This window comes from Cupressus sempervirens, chromosome 7, assembly GCF_028749045.1.
Source record: "Cupressus sempervirens isolate cs-2001-9-10 chromosome 7, ASM2874904v1, whole genome shotgun sequence".
Taxonomy (NCBI): domain Eukaryota; kingdom Viridiplantae; phylum Streptophyta; class Pinopsida; order Cupressales; family Cupressaceae; genus Cupressus; species Cupressus sempervirens.
The window spans coordinates 791,099,193-791,116,476 of record NC_143124.1 but is presented as its reverse complement, the minus strand read 5'-3'; the positions used below and the strand labels follow the sequence as shown (position 1 = coordinate 791,116,476).

At 34.9% G+C, this 17,284-nt stretch overlaps 1 protein-coding gene across 5 annotated transcripts in view; it reads left to right on the top strand.

Annotated features, from left to right (window-relative positions):
* LOC149549717 (S-type anion channel SLAH2-like) overlaps positions 1 to 17,284 on the top strand; it is a 36,074-nt gene that overhangs the window by 4,823 nt on the left and 13,967 nt on the right. Inside the window, exon 1 of one of the 5 annotated variants that reach the window (XM_089793009.1) lies at positions 15,857 to 16,163. The exons of the other annotated variants lie outside the window; for them this stretch is intronic. The gene's annotated coding sequence lies outside the window, so the exon portion shown is untranslated. Of the gene's footprint in view, positions 1 to 15,856; positions 16,164 to 17,284 lie in introns of those variants that run through there. 5 annotated transcript variants of the gene reach the window in all.

The following is a 17,284-nucleotide window of genomic DNA, read 5'->3' as shown; positions in this document are numbered from 1 at the left end:
TTTCACAGCTATCATGCTATGTCTAAGTTTCCCACCATTGGATTATTGGTAGATGATCAGAATGTGCACCCGAAGGTCACGTGGGTTGAGTCTCCTCTAGACTTCTTTCCAAAAGCCATATTTCCTTTCCATTGGATGATTGAGTGCCTAAACACCTAGTAGGAGTGGTAAGGATTAATAAGTGTATTATGTTGGCGACCTCTAAAACTTTTAGTTCAATCCTCAATTTCCTCTTTGATGTGCTTCCAATTTCTTTCTTGTATTTTTGTCTTGTTTTTCCTTCTCTTTGTGTTAACTAAAAGTTATCTCTTCCTTTTTGTGTGCCATCTCTCACTTCCCTCCCCACCCACATGCAATGAAACCAATAAATGGAAGGTAAACAAAATTGATTCTTTTGTTCCCAATGACCACATTAACTAAATAATTTCATTTTAATTAAATAAAAGACATTTTTTTTGAAATAATTCTAATTGGAATAACAATAGCAGTTTATTTGGTTTAAGAGAAAATGGGTTATGATAGTTTCTCTATGTAAGATTCATTTTTCAAGAGACAGACCCAAAATTGTGGTCCATTTGCAATTGCTTGGTGGTAGGCAAGAAGAATTTTGAGTTACATCTAATGTTATAGTGAGAGTTGCACATCAACAACATGCAATATATGAAAGCAAATCATTCAAGGCTGTTCAACAAACCAAAAAATAATAATAGCTGCAAACAACAAGGTCTAAGGTAGATGAGCAAGGAAGAATAAATCAAACTTTGAAAAGTAAAAGTCATTTATCTATATTGAAAGATAGACGTCAATGTCAAATTTGAGAAACAACAAATACTTGGTATTTCTATCATACAAGTCATTAGATATATCTAAAGATAAGTGTGGCATACAAATTTATCTAAAGCAGAACAACAAATCCAAATTTTAATAATAATATTTCTATCATAACATGTCAACATGTGTAACACACAATGTAAAAACTTAAAAACCATTAGGTACATTTTAAGATAGATGTATCATAGTTTTAAAAATGTAAGAACACATCAAAATCTTAATAGTAAAACTTGTTAGGTATTCCATGGGAAAATGTATCATATTTAATATGAAAAAAATAACAAATTAAATTTGAAATGAGTTAATGACATTCACTTAAGAAACAAACCTTAAAAATGTTATAATAATAAGACCATCACAAGAAAAGAGTATAATTTATATTTAACTCTTAAACAATAATATAATGATAGAGGTGAAATTCAAATGCAACACATTTTTTTTAAGGTAGTAGATGCCATAACAAGTGAGGAATGTATTTATATTCTAGTCTAATGTACATTTACAAGGTTATAGACTATGTTGGTTGTTTGCAAGAAGTAGAATTTGTGGTTAACTTGATTTGTATAAGCAAAGAAGTGCTACTGTCAAATCATTTCAATTTTTGAATCCTAATAGGCTTTCCACTTAATAAATCCTTTAATTAGGTTGCTCCTAATAGAGTGACATCCTAATAGGCTTGAAGTTAAATACCATAATTGAGTCACTCATTAATTTAAGTTTTGTATCCTTTCACAAGTTTACCCCTAATAGGTATATCCCCTAATAGACCTAGAGGAAAATACCTTAACTAAGTGACTTCTAATAGGGTATTCTCTAAATGGAGCATTATTGCAAGCTCCTACAATGTTTACACCTTTAATTAGGCATACTTCAAAAGAGTGCAAATATTTTTGTGTAGTATTTTCCACCATAGTTTTTAGCTTTGGTAAAGGTTTAACATATGAGTTTTTTTGGTATTCTTGTATTAATTTTGTGGAATTTTTTATGTGTCTCATTGTTGAGTGGTTCACAAGTTAAATTTGAATGCATGTGATTGAATGGCTTGCACACATATGATTTGGGTTGAATAGTTGATAAACATTTGAACAAGTTGGTAGATTATTGGTTTACCTCCCACTTAGTAATCTTGTACTTTATAATACTTACAATTGGTATTAGCGTCATGGCTCTTGATGCTAAGCTCAATATCTTGAGGAAAAGATCCAATGATGAATAAGGAAGGTCCAAATTTCACAAAGGAAAAATAACTCATATGGTATAATTGAATGAGGATCTATCTCAAAGGAATGGGGCCACAATTATGGAGTCATGTTGAGAATAAATATATTGCACCTACCAAGATGCCTAGTGTAGACAATTTAAAGGAGTTGTAGAAGAACATGCAAGCCTTGAAAGCCGTTGTAAGTAATCTATCTGATACTAAGCATATTGATATTAATGAGATTGAAAATCTTATGAAGTTTGATAAAATATTAAATTAGTCTATGGTGGAGATAAACATATGCAAAGAGATAGGGTTGATATCTTGAAGGGAAAGTTTTGTAATATGAAGATGGTAGAAGGAGAGAACGTTGATCACTATGGACAAAGAATCAAAGAAGTTGTTGGTGCTATTAGAAGTACTAGTGGTACTATTGAAGATGAATAATTTATAAGTAAAATGTTGTGAACTTTTCCACCTTCTTATAACATTAGAGTTTTTGTTTTTTGTGATCTAAGAAGTATAAAAAATGTCTCTATTCATGGATTAATTGGAAAACTTACTACTTTTGAATTAAGTAGTTATGCTAATAGTGTTCCTAAAGTTGGAGCAACATTTAAGGCCTCTTTATCTTTGGCTCCAGGAGAGAAGGATAAAGAGACAAGTCATTACTAGGTTCACTTGAATTAATCTTGATGATAAAAGAAAGCAAGATGAACTTGAAGCCGTACTTGTAAGAAGAATTTGTAGAGGTATCAGTAAGAACAAAGGAAAATTACCACATAAATGTTTTTCATGCAATAAACTATGGGTTATTTCTTTTAGTTGTCCTAATAGTGAAGAAAATGTTAAGAAATGCTATGCTATAATAGATGTTTAGGTGTAACAAACGAGGAATCAAAGGATAATGAATAATGGGAGGTAGTGGTTGTGATAGTTAAGGAAAAGACCAAAAAAGGTGAAAATGCACCAGTCTCAAACTAGGAACACAATAATAATTGAGGTATTAATAGTGGATATTCACATCACATGATCAGTGATATAAGAAAATTCATTAAGCTAGAAGAATTTGATCGCAACGAGGCCAGATTCAGAAATAACTCATCTTATATGGTAAAAGATAAAGGTTTCATTTCTTTGACTAGAAAGAGTGATATTGGGGATGTTTATCTCGCAAAAGCTCTAAAACATAATTTATTGAATCTTCTTGGTTAGTTAAATGATAAAGGATATCATCTAAAGTTCAAAGGAAGTGTGTGCAAGATACTAGGAAGCTCAAGAGATTTGATTACTACTAGGAGACAAACTAAATATAATTTATTCCATCTTAAAACTACTATTATCATTTTTTTGGTTGCTAGACTTGAAAATATTTGGTTGTGATGCGTAGAAGATGTTGTCATATGCTTTTTTTTATAGTTTAATCAAAGCGAGTAAGTTAAATGTAGCTATCGGATTTCCATAACTAGTCAAGAAAGATAATGTTAAGTGGAAGGAATGTAAGTTGGGAAGTTAACTAGTTCTAATTTCAGTAGTAAGTCATACTCATCTAAGAATATATGGATTTGGTGCACATTGATTTGTGTGGCCCTATAAGGACGTGAAGTTATCATGATGATAGTTACTTCATGTTATTTTTTGTTAATTACTTGAGAATGATGTGGGTCACCTTCTTGAAGGATAAATCTAAAGTATACTATATGTTTATAGTATTAAATGTATTTGTTGAAAAGGAAACTGGTAAGAATTTGAAGTGTCTAAGATCTGATAAATGTGAAGAGTATACTTCTTAAGAGTTTGTTGAGAACTCTAATAAAAATGAAATTAAGAAATAAATGTTGACACAAAGGACTACACAAAAAATGAGATTACAAAAAGAAGGAATAGAACCATATAATCAATGTTTCCAGGACTATGATGATCCAAGGAGATGTAGCCAATACATATTGGAGAGAAATAATCAATACTGAAGTTCACACCATGAACTAGGTACAAGTGAAGAAATGAACTGATAAGATGCCCTCTGAATTATAGTATGGACATACTCCTAGTGTTAAGCATTTAATTTTTTTTCAAGTAGAAGATGTTATATTAAGAGGATCTCGCAAGAAAATTTGATCCCAAGAGCGATTGTTGGCCATTTTTGTCCCCTATTCAACCCATCATTGATATTTGATCAGAGAAGTCTTTTATGGGTTGGATTCTTTGTAGACAAGATTTGATGGATCTTGTATTTTTGTGAGCTATCTACCCATTTTCCCGAAAGTGTGAGATGTTTCCATGCATCACCATTCTGATGTTACCTCACACTGTGGTGCTTCCTCAAGGCTCCAAAATTTTGAATTGTGCCACGCGGTGCAGGGTCCCACTTCCTGCATTATCTTTATTGTGTCTATGATTTTTGCATGGGTGGTTGGCTCGATACGTCATCTGATGTGATGCTGCCACGTGTCATCATTCTAGTGCTTCCTCCTTCCACAATACCTCTATGAGACTCAGAAGCTCAAAATCGCATAGGATGCTACCATGTGTCGCCATTCTGATGTTTCTTCATCTAGCAGAGTCTCCGTAAGGTTCTGAGGTCCAGAATTGCACCACGTGGTGGGGGTCCCCCCTCTAGCTTATGTCTTCCCAATATGCACATAACAGATCGATGATGGAGATTCCATGAAGGGTTAAAGGATCATCATTCATTATGTTAAACAAAATTACATGAGATGTTGCCACATGTTTCCATTTCAAAGTTTCTTCACGTTGCAATGCTTCTTCGATGCTCCAAAATTAAGAATTATGCCACATTGCAGAGGAGATTTACATCGATGACTACAACTTAATATCTCATTGGGGAGATTTTCTGCGACATCTGGACCATTCGTTCAAAGAGGAGACCTTCATCGATAGTTAACATTCAATTTTGAAAAAAATAGATTTACTCCCACTGTCAATCCTGCATGTTGTGGGCAGATAACATGTCTTGTTATCCCTTCCCACATTTTTTGGCCATTTCACACCATCAGGGCCAGTTCTTCAATGACCAACTACTTCTTGGGCCTTGATTAGCATAACACCATTGCAGTCCATGCCACTTTAATGCATGAAATGATAAGATTTCAGTGATTTGATCTCTTGTGGCTGGGGGCATAGGTTTTGGTCTCATCCTGTCACTTTCAGTATCAGATTGCACTCCATGATCATATTTCTTCTGATACTTAGTTATTGCTCTCCTCTGCAACTCAACTCTACCTGGTTGGGGTTTGAACTCAATCTAAACATCAGAGTTATGCCCAAAATCTTTAAAAAGGTAGTTGTAAATATTTGTTAAGGGTTCTTCTCTGTTTGTATTTTACAGCAGCATTATGCTGTGCATTTTTTGCCTTCCATTAATGCAAAAACCTTGTTCTTAACTATTCTAGCCATTCCTTAATTTGTGCATGTTTATTGCCTTATTTTGAATGCTTCTTTTCCATTTTCTTAGATCTACATTTTGTGTCAAGTTTGTTAGCAGTTGCTGCATAGTGAAATATATCTTCTTTTCAACATTTCAATTAGTTCCAAACCTACATGTGTTTCTTTTGAAGAGAGATTAGAGTCCAATTAGTATATTTTGGTTATTTCATTGATGCATGGTGCATTCATAGGTAGGGTTGTAACTATTATTTCTATCTCAATGCATCACCCCCCTTTCCCTTTCTGCATTTTCTTTCAATTCTCCTTCCCCTTTTTCTTCTCAAGTGGTAGTGTAAGTGCATCCTGATAGTAAGGAAGCTGGCCTTCTCTAGAGATTCAACCTTAGAGTGCAAGTCCCACACTTGGAGGTTGTTTCCATGTTACATAAGGTTGCTTGAGGATCATGCCTCAAGCAAGGATGCAGACTTTTGTGTCAACAATTTTTGGCATGCCCGATGGGACAGTCATTTTTAGCTACACAAGTCCGCTGGAAGCCATTTCAAAATCCATTCACTAAGAACTTAGGTGTTTTTCTTGGTGCCATCAGCCTTTAGAGGCATTGTATCAAACACCATGGTGACTCTAGTGTACTTCTACTGGTTTCAAACAGGCCCAGTGTTGGTATGTAAAGACCAACTTTGATCTTTTGTGATCTCCAAAGCTTTCTATGAAATTGCAGCTTTTATGAAGCTCTAACCATGCAGCCATTTCATAGAAACAACTAATATTCTCCCCCATATCATGAAAATGCTATTCCTTAGCCCTCTTTCTATCAATATTAGTCCTAGCCTCAAGTTCATTATGCCCAAAATTTCTATCATCCTCCCACACCTACTCTTCCAACCCCAACATCCCCATATAAAAGGCTTGAAGATATGATGTTGGAGCTCCAAAAGTGTATTGATATGACACTTCATGAGTGGACTGAGCAATCAATGGCTTCCAAAAGCCAGGTGGATGAACACACTGAGCAACTTTTGGCCTATGGACCTAATATTAGGACTATACAGATGCAACAAGAGTTTTCTTTGCAACAGATGGAGGTCCAACAGGGGCCGTATAGACAGGAAATTTCTTGTCAAGCCTCTCCTCAACAACCAAAACTAGATAATCAGACTCTCTTCCATTCTCAGGAGTGGGAGGTGAGAAAAGCCTAGTTTGAGGAGGACCTTGCAAGAAGATTAGCTATTGTAGAAGAGGAGATAAGGCTCAAGCTTGCTCAAGTGCAAGCAGTTGAAGCACAAGAGCCTCCAAGGAGAAAACTTGCTAGCTTCAGACAGAGCAACCCTTCTATTCTTCAAAATAATACACAAGAGCCGAAGGCCCACTCATAAGAAACATTTCCAAATCCATTTGAAGAAGAGCCACCCAAATGCAAGTTTGCTAGCTTCAAAAGGAGTGAGCCTCCTCAGATTTCCATTCCTTGCTACAATAATGAAGAGCCTACACTTCCTTAGCTTGATGTTGAGCAACTGCCTAAGGAGAGGAAGGAGATAGGAGAGGATGAGGTGGTTCCTGCCCTTGAGAAAGCAAAGATAGCTTATCAAGATTCAAATGGGGAAGAAAGATCAGACCTGCTACAAGGAGAAGAAGAATAATACCATCGGTTGCAGTAGGAAGACAAGCACGAGCAAGAAGAAGAAGAAAAGATAAATGCAGGTTATGATCTGGAGGATGATTTTTCCAACATCATAACAAACTTTTTCTCAAGGCTTGACACCATACCAATAGCTCCCAAGGAGGTGGCTCATGAGCATCACGAGGAAGAGGTGGAGATTGTTTCTTCACAAGAAGAGGAGCCACTTCCAAACTAGTTGGATGCTATCATTATAGAGCATAACATGGTCAAGGCAGATTGCCTAGACCTAAAGCCATCAAGATGATGCCCCATCAGGCATCTACCTCTGTAACAAATCAACATGTTTCCCTCGGTCATGCTTACTCTAGAGCATGAGGCAAAGTTCTACAAGGAAGAGAAAGTAAGTCTTGCTCAACAAGATAACACACCAATGCTGGAAAGCTTCATTATTTTGCAGCATTGCGAAGAAGGTCTTCCATGCAGTAGTATGCTTGTTATGCTTGGTAATCTATCTAACTACCCACATGCATGGAAAAAAAATTAGCTTGTGTAGGAGGGCAACTACTTCAACAAAATAGTCAATGGATTTGTTTGATTTTTTAAATTGTAAATACTTGTATATAGTAGAGTAGGTTTTTGCTTTCCAAGAAGTGCATGTGCACAACATTTTGGAGCTCCCCAAAGTTTTTATTTTTTGCTAGTTGTAGATTTTTGTGAAGTTGCAGGTGGGATCATGTGTCATTCTCTTTGATGACTATGTGCTCAATGGATTTCTCAAGGCCACTAATCTATGCTTAGCAGGCAAGCATCCCCTCTAAGTCACTAAGAATGTTGGCCATTTTTGTCCCCCATTCAGCCCATCATTGATATCTGATCAAAGAAGTCTTCTATGGGTTAGATTCTTTGTAGATGAGATTTGACGACTCTCATGGTTTTGTGAGCTATCTGCCCATTTTCCTAAAAGCGCAAGATGTTTCCATGCATCACCATTCTGGTGTTACCTGATGTTGCGATGATTCCTCAAGGCTCCAGAATCTGAAATTGTGCCACATGGTGGAGAGTCCCACTTGCCACGTTATCTTTGTCATGTCTATGTTTTTTGCATGGATATTTGGCTCAACGCATCATCCGATGTGATGCTTCCACATGTCACCATTTTGGCACTTTCTCCTACCAAAATGCTTGCGTAAGACCCATAAGCTCGAAAGTGCATAGGATGTTGCCATGTTGTTTCTTCATGTAGCAAACTCTCCTCAAGGTTTCGAGGTCCAGAATTGCGCCATGTGGTGGGGGGTCCCATCTCTGGCTTAAGTTTGCCCAATATGCACATAACAAATTAATAGTGGAGATTCCATGAAGGGTTAAAGGATTGTTGTCTATTCTATCAAACAAAAATACATGAGATGTTTCCATGCATTTCCATTTCAGAGTTTCTTCATGTTGCAATGCTTCTTTGATGCTCCAAAATCTGGAATCATGCCACGTGGTGTAGGATATCTACATTGACAACTATGACTTAATATCTCATTGGGTAGATTTCCCTCGAGATTTGGACTATCTGTTTCAAAGAGGAGACCTTCATCGATGGTCAACGTTCAATTTTAAGAAAATCAGATTTATTCCTTGCGGTTAACCTTGCATGTTGTGGGCGGATAAAACGTCTTGTTATCCCTCCCCACATTCTTTGACCATTTCATGCCATTAGGGCTAGTTCTTCAATGCCCAACTACTTCTTGAGCCTTTATTGGCACAACACCATTGCACTCTATGCCTCTTTAATGCATGAAATGATTAGATTTTAGTGATTTGATCTCTTGCGGCTAGGTGCACAAGTTTTGGTCTCATCCTGTCACTTCCATAATCGGATTGCACTCCATGATCAGATTTCTTTTGATACTCAATTATTTCTCTCCTCTGCAACTCAACTCCACCTGGTTGGGGTTTGAACTCAATGTAAACATCAGAATAATGCTTGAACTCTTTAAAAAGGTAGTTATAAATATTTGCTAGGGGTTCTTCTCTGTTTGTATTTTGCAACAACATTATGCTCTACATTTTTTGCCTTCCATTAATGGAAAAGCCTTGTTCTTACCTATTCTATCCATTCCTTAATTTGTGCATGTTTATTGCCTTATTTTGAATACTTCTTTTCCATTTTCTCATATCTACATGTTGTGTCAAGTTTGTTAACAGTTGCTGGATAGTGAAATATCTTTTCCTTTCAACACTCCAATCAGTTCCAATCCTGCATGTGTTTCCTTTGAAGATAGATTAGAGTCCAATTAGTGTATTATGGTTGTTTCATTGATGTGTAGTGCATTCATAAGCAGGGTTGTAGCCATTATTTTTATCTTGGTGCATCACCCCCCTTTCCCATTCTGCATCTTCTTTAAGTTCTCCTTCCCCCTTTTCTTCTCAAGTGGTAGTGTAGGTGCATCCTGATAGTAAGGAAGTTGGCCTTCTCCGGAGATTTAGCCTCAGGGCACAAGTCCCACACTTGGAGGTTGTTTCTATGTTACACAAGGTCGCTTGAGGGTCATACCTCAAGCAACGGTGCAAACTTTTATGTCAACAATGATGAAGGTATTTTTTTAGGGTAATCATCCACTTGAGTAAGGAATACATGTGTTTTAATAAAAGAACAAACAAGATAATTGAGAGTGCAAATGTAAATGTTGATAAATATCCAAAAAGATCTGTTAAACTTGATGAATTTAAAAAAGAAAGAAATTGAAGATGTTTAGGAGATAGTGTATGTACATCCAAAAAATACAAGAAACTATTTAGCCAAACAATGAGGAATAAATAGCTCAATCGATAGAAGAAGAAGTTCCTACACCTGAATTGGTAATTTTAAGGTATGTAAGTTTGAATTAGCTTGTTGACAAAATCATAGGAGATAAGAATGTTAGTGTACAAACAAAAAGAAAAATCATAGAAAGTACTTGCTTGATTTATAAATTTGAGTGTAGGACTATTAATGAAGCATTAAATAGTGATGACTAGATTAAGGCTATGGAAAAAGATCTTGAGCAAATTAGAGAAGAATGATACATGGACATTAGTTCCTAGACCAACATACAAGAATGAAGTCAATGCAAAGTGAGTTTTTAGGAATGAGTTTAATGAAGACGGAGAAGTGATCAGGAACCAGGCAAGACTTGTGTGCATGGGATAACATGGAGAGACTTTTGCACCCATAACAAGACTTGAAGGGGGTAAGGGTTTTTCTTGCTTATGTAGCTTATAAAAGATTTATTTATTTTTAAATAGATGCCAAGTCTGCATTTTTGGATGGTAAGGTTTACATAGAATAATGGATGAGTTTACATTATCAAAAGATGATGAAATGGTGTGCAAATTGTAAAAATAATTTATTGGACTGAAGCAGGCACCAATGACACAGTATGGAAGATTACATTCTTATTTGGTCAAGATTAGTTTCAAAAGACCTAGTGAGGATATCATTGTCTACTTGAAGATTGATGGTGATAAGTTGTTGCTAGCTAAGGTATTTGTAGATGACATAATCTTTGGTGGTGATGATGAAATGAGCCTGACATTTATAGAGAAGATGAAGAATAAATTTGAAATGTCAAATTTTTAATGGTGAGATTAAGTTCTTCATTGGATTGCAAGTTATACAACTAAAATATGATTTTTTTATTAGTGAGTCTAAGTATGTGAAAGAAGTGCTCAAGACATTTAGAATGGAAGATTCCATATCGGTTAGAACTTGCATAGTGAGTAGATGCAAATGATCAAATAATGACCAATCAAGTGTAGTGAATGGAACAATTTGTAGGTCTATGATTGTTAATTTGGATTATGTAGCTCATAGAAAAGTGAATATTGCTTAGGTAGTTCGTATAATGGCAAGATTTTAGTTAAAATGTAAGGAACCCACATGGTGGTAGTGAAAAGGATATTTAGGTGCTTGAAAGGAACTATAGAATATGGTCTACAGTGTCCACATGAAATCGATTTTTCTCTAAGTGTATTCAATAATGCAGATTGGGTAGTAAAGATGGATGATAGGAAAAGTACAGGTGGTGGTGCATTCTTCTTAGGTGGATGACTTGTTTCGTGGCTAAGCAAGAAACGAAGTTGCATTTCTCAATCCCTTACAAAAGCTAAGTATATGGAAGCTTCTAATAATTGATCACTTTCCATATGAATGAAGCAATCATTAGAAGGAATTCATGAGAAGGTAACTAAATCAGTCACTATCTTCTATGATAATACCAATGCAATCAACATTTCCAAAAACCCGGTTATGCATTCAAAGACTTAACATATTGCTTTTAAGTATCATTTGCCAAGAAAGAAGGTGTAGGCGAAGGAAGTAAAGATGGAATATCTACCATCCAAGGAATAAGTACCATGTATATTTGCCAAACCATTACCTAAGAATACTTTGAGTATCTAAGAGGTAAGTTATGGGTTGTACCCCTACCAAAACAAAGTTGAGATGATGTTGCAACATCAATCCAACCAACTTAAACTGCATATATTTCATATTGGATTGGTGTTAAGAAGACTACTTCTTGGGGGGATGGCGGTGAAGAAGTTGGTTATAACAAAAGATGACTTATATTGTGAAGAAGCCTATCGGGGAAAAGATCTTCAAATTATTAGAAGAAGGTTCAAGGTGTCAAAGCACGTTGATAATGTATCATCTAAGGGGGAGCACTTGTCATCATCTATAATTTATGATATTTTCATTTATATTATGGTGTTGCTATAAGTGCCAAAAGGGGAGATTGTTGGTATAACTTATATAGATTATATTGATGAGTATTTTATAATGTCAGTTTGGGGCCCAAGAGATCAGATATTGCGTTGTCATTGATGTCAACTAGGTTTGTATTAGCTAACAATTAGTGCAGATACACGTGAATCCAATGTTGTGACAGTTTTGAAGATTAAATTGGAGCATGCGACTCAAATGGGAGACAATGTGACATCTCTAGATGTTGTGTGTTTGATCACACAGGCTAGAAATAAGTCTAGAGAGAGCTATGATTGATTGAAGCATGCCATTACAACCAAAGGAACAATTAGTGACAATTGATAAATGATTTGATAGGTTTATCAAATATATGTGGATTTAGGTGTTTTATTTTAGGGTGTATTATTTATACTAAACTTTGTGATTTCTATTGTAACTGCATGATGATTGGTCTACCAAAAGACATAATTTCAATGGATTGAAAAATGTTTCATAAAGGACTAATAGATTTTTAGAACAATTGATGTTAAATTCTAATTGGAAATGTTGTGGCCGACTCTAATGAAACTTTTAGTGATCAAGGTGGTGTGGTGGTGTGGAAGTATGGCATGTGATAATGATATGACCTCACATAGATCATGATGATCAAATTTCTTAAAGGTGTGCAAGTATGCTAAAAAAAATACAAAAGTCTAGTTGAGTAGAATTGGAAAATGATGAATTGGGGTTTTGGTAATAGGTATTAGCATATTAGAGGTGAAATTTAAATGTAATACTTTTTTATTAAGGAGGTGGCCACCCTAACAAGTGAGTTATGTATTTATATTTCAATTTGATGTAATTGCAAGGTTGTAGATTGTGAATGTGTGGTGCAATTGAGCAGTGCATTGATTGTCTACAAGAAGACACAATTTGTGCTTAACTAGGTATGTAGAAGATATAGAGAAGTTCTACTCTTAAATCATTTCCGTTGTTGACTCCTAATAGGTTCTCCAAGATAAATTCCTTAATTGAGTCACTTCTACTAGGGTGAGCAGGATCCTAACACGTTTAAAATTAAATCTGTTAATCGGGTGACTCATCATTTTGAGTTAAAATCCTTTTACAAGGTTACTCCTGGGAGGATAAAGCTCCTAATAGGGCTAGGGGCAAATCCCTTAACTAGGTGCCTCTTAAGAGGGTCCGTTCTTAATTGAACATTATTGTAAGCTTCTAAAAGGGCTAGAACTTTTAACCCAACCAACTTCAAAAGAGTGCAAATATTTGTAGGTACTATTTCCTACCGTACTTTTTCCCTCTACCCAAGAGTTTCCACGTTGAAAAAACATGGTATTCTTGTATTACTTTTGTAGATGATTTTATGAATCTTATTGTTTAGTGGTTCACAAATTAAATTTAAAAACATGTAATTAAGTAGTTAATGAATAGATCTAGTTTAAATTAAATAGTTTATAAATACCACATTAAACCAACAAGTATTTTAACAATTATAAACATGCTAAACCACTAAATCCTTTTCCTATAACAACAAGAACTCTTGTTGAGTTGGAGTCCCTACCTTATGAAGGGTTGGGAAGAGGGGGCTAATATAGGGAGAAACAAAGATAGTTGTAGTGCAATATTGTATGCTAGAGACGGAGGAGTAAATATTTGTATGAAGGTTGAAAATTACTTAGATGTTTAGCATTCTACTTGGTGTGAAGTACTCTGAACAATAACAAAATATTTAGAAGGTTAAACAAAATGTGCGGTAACAAAGTTTTTGTCATATTAGCCATAAATATATAAAATTGAAGTGATTACATAATTATTTGTACTTTCTATTTTAACTTAAATATACTAAGAGATTTTTTTTTCAAAATTTGAATTCAAATCCATACAATACTAATACAATTAATTATCTATATTTTTAAAAATAAAAATAATTAAAATTTATATATACATATATATAGAAACTGATTTATTTAAAATAATATATGAAATGAAAAGAAATTTAGAATTTCTACATGTTCTAATACTCAAATTATTTTTAGCGTGGATGTTCCTTAGTCCTTGGTTCTTAGTCGAAGAGGCACGTGTGGGCCCGTATCGAGTACCTAAAACTTGTTTGTGGATGACCTCCATCAATTTTTTTTTTATTACTTATGATTTTGTATAAAAGATATAAATCGAAAACTTAATTTTATTAAAAATAATTAGAATAATTTTTTAATTTGATATTGATGAATATTAAATTGAAATACAATATTTACATATTTTAGTTCCACCATGAAATATTGTTTTATAGGGATCAATTATAATTTAAGTATTATTCTTAAATAAAATATATAATAATAGAATGATATTTCTTTTAAAAAAATCATTTCATAATATTAGAAAAGTATTGGAGAAATAATTTTATCCAATTCCATTAATAAGATGGAGTTCGAAAAATGCCTTATTTTTTTTTATTTTAAATTTCTTGCGATGAGGTGTTAAAATGAAATACGCTGTTGAAAATGAACTATTTATTTCTGAGTGCAAAGAATGGTGATTGCAATAAGAACTTAAGCTTTTGCAAACTAAGTTAAGATGAGACCATGTGGCAAATGTGGGCATGATATGAGAGTGTATGGAAGAAATGAACTATGTTGATCTTAGCTCAACCATCACTATTTTGAACCCCAAGAAATACGATAGCACATATTAACTGCACATATTAACTAGTTTGGTGAGCTTAAGTACCTACACATGCCATTAATGATTTGTGATTTATGATTATTTTTATTAATCAAACTATGTCATTGTTTTTAAGAGGGGTAAACGCTTTGACTTGGAGCTATGAACCAGTGAGGCCACAAACGGGGGACCTCATCCCCATGAGATTTGAACCTTGATGGCAAGGATAACAACATAACAACTTAACCATCACAACATGCCACTATTGGCAAAAGGGTTTGTGGGAAACCTAGTGTGACTCGAACCGGAGTTGATGCGTAGCACCGGGATCATTAGCCTAACACTACGCCTCACGACTCGCAATCAAACTCTGTGTAGAGTAAATGACATCTGACTATTCTGACAATGCAATAAATTATTGTGTACTTTTTTTTGAATTTTTTCATTTAAAATTATAAATAACCCCAAGAAAAATATAGTCTACTAGTAAGAAAAATGGAATTGTGTTTCAGAAATTGATTTAAAAAATATTATCATTCAAACATTAATTCAAACATAAGATTCTATGATTTTTGCTTGTTGCAATTAATATGAAGGGAGTCTAATCAAATCATTACAATTAATATGAAGGGAGTCTAACGAAATCAGTAAGTAGGGACTAATTTTTAGGAGAGACCAGCGAAAATCCTTTCCCTAACTTATACATTGTTACAAAGTCAAATCAAAAACGAAAATTAAAACAGAAAAATATCAATAACTGTACGGAACCCTATATGTGCATTCCAAATTTGTCGTTGCGCACGCCGTACTAGGGGCTGTAGCTTTCTCATTTCTCGTATAATTGATAGATGACCCCGCGGGTCCCATGACTTGCAGGCGCTCTCAAGTAGAGCAGGCTAGCTAATCAAAACATTAAATTTGGTAGCAGCTATTTTGTCGTACATTATAGTTAATTAAGATTAAAAAGTTGTGTCAAATGATGGAAAAGATCTAGTAGATTCTCTGTAGATTATCTGATGGACCTTAATTAGATGTTTGCATCCTAACTTAAAAAGAAAAAAATCCTTCCTTGACATCAGTCAATATCGACTAAACTTTCCGTATTATTTCGTAGAGAGAGAAGGAGTGTTGCGCCTATCGATGACAATGGTTTTTAGGTGTAAGCTTTAAATAATTGATAGTGTGATCGTGTCAAATTTAATCCTTACATTGACCTCGACAGAATAGAGCTGTACTGATGACAGCTTTGTCTGGAAACACTTGACCACTAAAATATTATTATAACAATAAAAAATTGCGAATTTGCTCAAGTCCAACAAAACGACGTGGGAGTGGCTGCCACTGACCATTGAAAACTGTGCTGTCCGTCATATCGCTCTTTTTATGGCCCGCGTGAATTGTCGGATTCAAGCAGGTGCTCTTAATTTTTAATGGACGAAATTTTGTTCTATGGAAAATTATATAGGCTGGAAATTGTGTTGATGTGACCGGAGAGGCGGATCGAACATTATCTGATCTAGAGTGAGTCATAAGATAATTTAATGAAATTAATCATCCTATTCAAGAAGATCCCTCCAAAGAAATTTTACTTTAGATGTGGGGGATTATCTTACGTTTTCTGCTGTGAAGCACTTGCATCTTGATCGGCTCATGTATGGTGCTTGGAAATTGCTTAGAATTTCGTGTTCAAGCTTTCCGATTCGAGTGTTCTGCAGGTATTTTGTCTGTAGCATATCATGACTTTTAATTTCTAATCCTTTTGGATCAATTGACGCATGCGCTTCTGCGTGTTAATCACTGTGATTGTTTCCTTCTTTTGACTGCGTTGGAAACTGCAGCGTGCTGCTTTAACCCGTGCTTAAGCTTTTGCAAACTATTTTAGAATAACGATTCTTGACACTTTTAGCTTCAATTGATAAGTAGGAGACAGTTTTCACAATAAGTCAAATTGTGATATTGCTATCAGGATTTAATTGTGTGATTTTGAGTCAAACTCATTGACCCATGTCTCATGAGTAGTGATTCAACGTAAATCCATCTCTTTTGAAAATAAATGGAACACTTGGCACTCATTGGATCTAGGTGATGCTCACAAGGGTGAATCACAGTTTGACTTGCTGTGGAAATTATCTTGATGAGCTTAAGGGGCTTTTTAATGATTGGTTCATAAGGCACAACACTTGGTGAAGGTTTTGCAAATGGGGTTGCAAGCTTTGGGTTTAACCATGGAGGAAACTCCGTAGTTAAGTGCTCAGGGGGAGTAGTACTGGGATGAGTGACCTCTCAGGAAGTCCCGAGTGTTTCACTCTTGTGAGCATCACCTAGACCCAATGAGTTCTACGTGTTCCATTTATTCTCATGAGAGATGGATTCATGTTGAATCACTACTCATGAAACATGGTCAATGAGTTTGACTCAGAATCACACAGTGAAACCCGGATAGCAATATCACACTTTAGCTTTGATTTGTGTTTGTGAACATTGGAAAGTGCAGCTACACAATTCATACAACTGAAGTGATAAGTGGGCTCTCTTGATATCTCTAGCACTTGATTTATATTCCAAAGCTTTTTCCATTCAATTTATTTCTACAATTATAAAATATAAAAGAAGCATATTATTTATCACTTTTGCATGCAACTCAACTGATAACTGGGCTCTAATGAAATATCTAGGGCTGTATTCATAAACAATCTGTCAAACTGTCTAGATTACATCCTTCTCGGTCAAAATCTATGTAAACCGATTCAATGACAGTCGAGGATTAGCAAGCATGTAAAGAACCTGGAAACATATACTGATAAGAATACTCTTCTTTCATAATACTAGTATGATC